Raw genomic sequence first — 6,835 nt, forward strand, 5'->3', positions numbered from 1 at the left:
TTCCAGCGGCGCGGTTTGTGAGATATAATGGGTAGCGTTGATGTGAGGTTGATTATAGCAGGTAGATGATCACTGCCATATGATGTCTTCAGTACATCCCATTTAAAATCGGTAAAAATATCGGGAGAACAAAATGCTAAATCGATGCAGCTAAAAGTACGTGAACTCGGTGAAAAATGAGTTGGTGCACCTGAATTTAAAAGACAGATGTTATTAGTCAAAATAAAATCTTCGATAAGTTGTCCTCTTTGGTCATTCTTATCGCTACCCCAAAGAGTGCAGTGAGCATTAAAATCACCGACTAAAACAAAAGGCTCCGGCAGCTGGTCAATTAAATCTTTCAAATCTCGAGTTGTGAAATGGCTATGGGGAGGAATGTATAATGAACAAATGGTTACAGTCTTAAATGACAAAACGGTGACAGCTACTGCCTCGTGCGGAGTATTCAATGAAACGTTCCGTGTGGGGATGCCGCCTTGGACGATAATAGCGACACCTCCTGATAGACGGCTGGAGTGCTCGCGGTCCTTTCTTATGACAGTAAAACCTTTAAGAAAATGTGTATGTTTGGGCCCCAGGTTCGTTTCTTGAACGCAGAGTGCTACTGGTGATAACCTGTTTATGATGTCTTTGATGTCACCTAGATTGTGGATTAGGCCTCTGCAATTCCAATGAATGATAAAAGCCATCTTATTGGAATTGGGAAAAAGACTGATGTGTGTGAGCTTACAAATTGTAGGTGACATGTATTTAAAAGCTGATTACTCTTATGAAGGGCGTTAACCGTTCAGGTTACCTTTCCCTTTCTCCCAGAAGTTATAATATGTTTCTCCTTCTGTGTGCGCTCCAAGGAGCGCGGGTCTTTTGGCGTCAATGACGCCGGGGTTTTTGGATCGACCTCCATCGCCTTTTCCGAGGCACTGGACGATCGAGAGCCAGGCGCCGAGACGCGCGTCTCGGGCCGTGGGGTACGCTTCAACTTCGGGCCCTGCGGCACTGTTGTCTGCGGGCCCGTATTCGTTGCTGGTGGAGCAGCACTGGCTACAGCCACCAAGGGGGCGGTTGGGGTTTCTACAGGAGCACCGGACGTGGACCCTGTAGATTCCTGAGACCGGTGTGGCGCTGCCCCCTGCCGCGTCACACTGGCATAGCTTGTTTGAGGTAAGTGCCCTAGCCTTTTCCTCGCTTCGTAGAATGATATGTTTTCCTTTACTGTGATTGCAATTATTTCTTTTTCTCGTTTCCAGCAAGGGCAACTTCGCGAGTAAGCGGGATGATCGCCCTTGCAATTGACACATTGTGCGGGAGCATTGCAGTTGTCAGATGGATGGTCGTTGGCACTACACTTTGCGCATGTTTCCTTTCCTCTGCATGATTGAGATGCATGCCCGAACCTCTGGCACTTGAAGCAGCGCCTTGGGTTGGGTATGTACGGTCTGACGTTGATTTTCAGATATCCTGCGTCGAGTGAACTAGGCACTGTACTGGAGCCAAATGTAAGTATTACGTGTTTTGTGGGGATCTGTTGGTCGTTTCGTCGAAGTGTTATTCTTTGTACCTTGATTACATGTTGCTCCTGGAATCCCTCAAGGAGCTCTTCGTCACTGAGGTTCAAGAAATCTTCTTCTGATATTACTCCTCTGCTGGTGTTGAGCGAGCGATGTGGGGAAATTGTGACGTTAGTGTCACCGATGCTTTTGAGTTCACTGATTTTTTCGACTTGTTCTTTCTTTGTCAGTTCGAGGAGAAGGTCTCCACTTGCCATCTTTGATGCTTTGTAGCCTGATCCGATCGTGTTTGATAGGCATTTGGATACTATGAAAGGTGATAGTTTTCTAATAGATGTGTTGCCTTCACTGTGAAGGACATGGAACTTTGGGAAGGTGTCATAGTTTGGTTTTAATAGAAACTGAAATGTTGCTTCGGTGCGCCCTCGTTTTGGAGGGCGATCTTGGAGGGGGGGGAAAGAGTTTGCCATGTAAACACTGGAAAATTCGGCGGCGATGGTAGCCACCCACCACCGAGCCCAACTAGGGGACGCTACTAGGTTGGGAATAATACCTGCAGACGCCAGCCATGCATCGCCGCTATAACCTAATATATATATACCCAAGACAGGATATATTACACACGGTTAACCCTTGCCGCCAGGAAATACAGAAGTAATTAGAAGTGAAGAGAAGACAGGAAAGATGGAAAAGGGGGAGAGAGAGACGAAGATTCGAGAGGAGGACAGGAAAAGGCGACTGCCGATTTCCTCCAGGTGGGTCAGTCTGGAGGTGCCGTCTACGTGAAGCCGAGGCCAAAGAGGTGTGTTGCCTCCGCCGGGGGGCCTTAAAGGTCCGAACACCCGGCATCGGCTCAACCCCCAGGATCCCCCTTTCCCCGAACACGGCTAAGCCGCGCACGGCTACACGCGGGAGGGTCCAACCCTCGTGTGCTCGGGTACGTGGTGTCGCAACACACCAAACGCCTGCTGACGCAGACGCCCCTGCGGGGCTTTTCTTAAATGTGTCTACGTACTGATGTAATTACTGTAGATGCTGTTTATTTTCGGGCCAGTGATTCTATGGTTTTCTTTTCTTTGTTGACTTCTGATTTAAGGCAATTTCATTGTTATATAATACTTATTGCTTATGTGTCTTCTGCTTTTTCGAAATTTATAACGTTGAAGCAAAAGTAACGCTTTGGAGACATGTGTTCTGAATAATTGAATTTTTCGTTGCTGTGTGCTGTGTGTTAAAGATTTCTTTGGCAAATATGCATGTGAATGATGTGTCATGCTGCCTTGAACTGTAGGGGCGCAGAGGCTCTGTCAGGCATTCTGCCTTTACCTCTGCCCTCTACACGGACAGAATCTGTGAAACAAACAATAAAGAAAGAAAGAACCACAACGGCACGGTTCCATGAAAAGAGAACTTTTCGACCTAGGTGGCGTATGAATGCGTAACTCATTACGGAAGCAGTCGCTGCAGTGTCCACTAAGACGATTGTTGCGACGCCGTCTACAAGTACACAAACTTTACTTTTAAACATGCAAATTGGCGGAGGTATTTCTATCATAATCGAAAACTTTCCAGCGGCCTCACCCCCAAAGGCCGCGCTGACTAGTTTTCCGGCGAAGGCGATAGGTAGCGGCCCCAGGTAGATGGTGACCGGCTTACGCAAGGGGTAGACGGTGGCGTCAAGCTCCGATAGAGGCCGGTGAATGGTTTCACAGCGTTCCCAGGGTCTCATTGGACATACGGCATGAATATGAGTACGCAGAGTCAACGCCTTGCTGGCCAGATATTGTTGATCGGCCGTACATCAGCTTCTGGCAACACTGCGCGGCCATGTTGCAGTATCTCGCCAAGTGACCCCCGATACCACAGTTGTAGTACAAGGGCAGAGGACACTCGACAAAATGCCGCTCAAAGTGCTCAGCCGGCAGAAGTCGTCGAACTTGGTACGGCACCTCATTACGCTGAACAGGAGCTGTCCGCCTCTTTGCATCTCAGCGGGGGGGGGGGGGGGAAAGCGTTGCCCATATTGCTGTTCTGACGTATACATCTCTGGATGATGCCACGTCGTTCCCACCACATCAACGTCCGTGGCCTGAACAGACAGTGGCAAATTAGCGCATGGTGCTATAGGCACTGAGTGATATACTGGGTTAAACAGCCGGCGGTTAAACAGTGATGCACACTGGTTCATTGTGTCGCCGCAGTTTTTCGCGTAATATTTCACGAATAGTAGAGGCAAGGTCAGTGGACGGACTCGTATATCGACGCTGGCGACAGTTGTCACGTTTGCAGTCGTCCAAATTTGGGCGCAATACGACGTCTCTTCAACATCGCAAGTGTACGGCAGTGACGCAAGACATCTGAGACAAACGTGAGGTCTTTTCTACCTATCAGAAGGTTGCCTTTCAGAAGATTTCCCACTCGTTCTTCCTCAGACATCCGCGGTTTTATGATTTTGCACAACTTTACTTGTTCCCCAGTCAAAAAATCCGACAGAGCGATCTTGTTGGACCGACAGAGTTCTTGACGATCCGACAGGATTTCTCGTTGGAGCCCTTTCAACACCTATAAGAACCCTGATGGTCCCTCAGGACAGCCTGTGGGAACCCTTCTCACACCAACAAAATTCTTGAAGACCCCTCAAGACGCTCTATGGGTAAGCTACCCACACCAATAGGGTCCTGGAAGGTCCCTCAAACCTGCTGTAGGCGAGTCTCCGACAGCAATATGCTTGTTGGATATTCGCTCAGGCTTTCTTTGGGCGCGCTTCCCATACCAATAAGATTCCTGAAGATCCCTCAAGCTTATAGGTGACCCTCCAACAGAAATACGATTTTTGAACATGTCGCTTGACGACCCCTTCCAACAGCAATACAATTGCGGAATCATATATGTGCCTCGTATATGGTGAAAACGCTTGGCCTTCTTAAATACGTTTCACAAACAAAGTAGTAGGCAGACCACTTAATGTTGACATAATAGGCCTACAACGACGTGACTGGCGAATGCGAGTCCTCGCAGTGCGCGGGCTTCCGCGGAATTCCTTGCAATGCCGACGAAACTGCCGATCGACCGCCGTACCAGATATCAACCGTTTATTCACAGCGCCATTTCTACAATGCCTCCGTGTATATTTATGCTTTATCATGCTCCGAAAGAATGGAATCATTCCTCGAGAGTTGGAATGGACAAACTTCGATCAGGCTTTTTACGTTCAGCGAAGGATAGATATGTAGCGCAGTCAACGAGTTCGTACGCACACGCCACTAGCGGATTTGAACTGACAACTGCTTTTACGATTCAGTTTGCGTTCATAGCGATTAGAAATAGACCACATTTTCGTTCGCACGGTGCAAGCGTGAAGCGGCGACACGGCGCAGTGCCGATGCCGCTGTATCAGCGAAATCTGCCGGCACGTCGCACTCGATCGCCGCGGCGCTTGGTTGAATGAAATATGGCTGTGTACACGGCTGTATTTGTGCGCAATGTTATACTGACACGCTTAGCTTTTGGTTTGTGGTTGCTTTTTATTATACGGCAAACAGTCAGCAAGCGACAGCCATTTGATACAGCAGCCTCGCTCAGCCAAAATAACTCCACTCGTGAAAACCACTTCGATCTGAATGTTAAATTTTGCTTCGATCGAGCACGCACTTCCACGATGCAGAGCTACTATAAATGGCATCGTTTTGACGTTTCTCTCACGTTATCGCGCTAGAAACTCACGTGAGCGAGCTTGTTTTATTCACGCATTTGCTTGCACTTGCCGATTACGTAACGCTGCTGATGTGCAGTGTAGTTCACGATCGCAGTGGGCGCCAAATGTGCGTGGTATCTGTGCCATTCCCTGGGCGCACTGCCCGACAGATTACCGCGATAATAGTACCTTTGCGGTACCTATTTCTCAAATAAACCGTTCTCGAAATTTATGTCGTAGATATATATATATTGATATATATATATATATATATATATATATATATATATATATATACGTCCGCACTGCAGCCTGCGAAGCATGAAAATGCCGTATTACGATTAACAACATGGCAGTGGCGTAGCTAGGTCCTCTGTCACTGCTCCCCCCCCCCCCCTGTGTACTCAGGAAGGCAAGAACATCGAAAATTTCGAAGGAGTAGGGCGGGGGGGTGTGTTTCAGCACTAGTACAGTTGCCTTGGACCCACCCTTTTTCGCCTTCGTTCGCAGAAATCACTAATGTAGCAGTTATACAGGCTGTTTTCTTTTCCGCACCGAATAGCACAGGGTACTGCACTGATAATTTTTGTTAGGTGCATTTGCGCATCTGCTATCAGACTGTGAGGCTTTGCAGCCAATCCAGATAAAGTTTTAATTGGTGATTTTAGAGGTGGTATTGCATATGCGAAACTGAAGCGCAGCAATCATATGTTGCCCATCAAGAACTTCACAAAAATCATCGTAGGTATACTAAGGCGTGCAGCATTTTGGCTATCACCAGCCCTGAACCAAACGAAAGTTAAATAGTGTGTCAGTGACGCCGATCTCCGCACCCTATCAGAAAACGCCACCTGCTTCCTTTACTGAGCAGGTGTCAATGCTAAGAAAATCAAGAGTTCTCTTCATTCTAAACCATAAAACCTTTGTTTATTTGCTGCTAATGGCAAACGTGATCATCCGAGCTACAGTGCAGCCACAAGATTGAAAACCGAATAGAGCATGCTCCGCACAGATTCCTGGCGTTAGCATGCGAAAAAACTAGAAGGCCACCATGATGGCCATGCCAGAAAAAGCTTGTGCTATTCTTGGCCTGTACTTGCAATGGAGAGGACAGAGAGATCGACGCTACTGGTGCACTATTTCACAGTTCTTTCGGTACTGCCATATTCGGCCGCGAACAGTGCCAAAGTACTGCATGCTCAAGTATCCAAGATGCTTTTGTTGAGAGATTTTCTTAATTTCGTGATATGAATTTTGGTCCTCAGTACCCAAATTACAATGTTTCCTTTATAATTGCTATTTAAGCAGATATTTAAGATAGCTTCATTAATTATGTGCCGTATTTTGAACGATACCGAGTTCCTTGTGGTCACAATGACACATACCTTGATAGAACACCTGGAGATATCCTCACAAATTTCACCTATCCGTTGAAAAACAGGACACTGTATTTGGGACATGAAGTCACACAAGAATAACAACAACAGAAAGAGGTAGAGGAGGAAAAAAAAGAAGGAAGGAAGGTGAACCAGGCGCACGTCCAGTTTGCTACTATAGACAGGCAAAGGTGTTTAAGAGAAGAAAAAAAGGAGCACGGAAGAAGGTACAATCAGTGTCAATATGTGCTATGTCC

Source organism: Dermacentor andersoni, chromosome 8 (genome assembly GCF_023375885.2).
Source record: "Dermacentor andersoni chromosome 8, qqDerAnde1_hic_scaffold, whole genome shotgun sequence".
Classification (NCBI taxonomy): Eukaryota; Metazoa; Arthropoda; class Arachnida; order Ixodida; family Ixodidae; genus Dermacentor; species Dermacentor andersoni.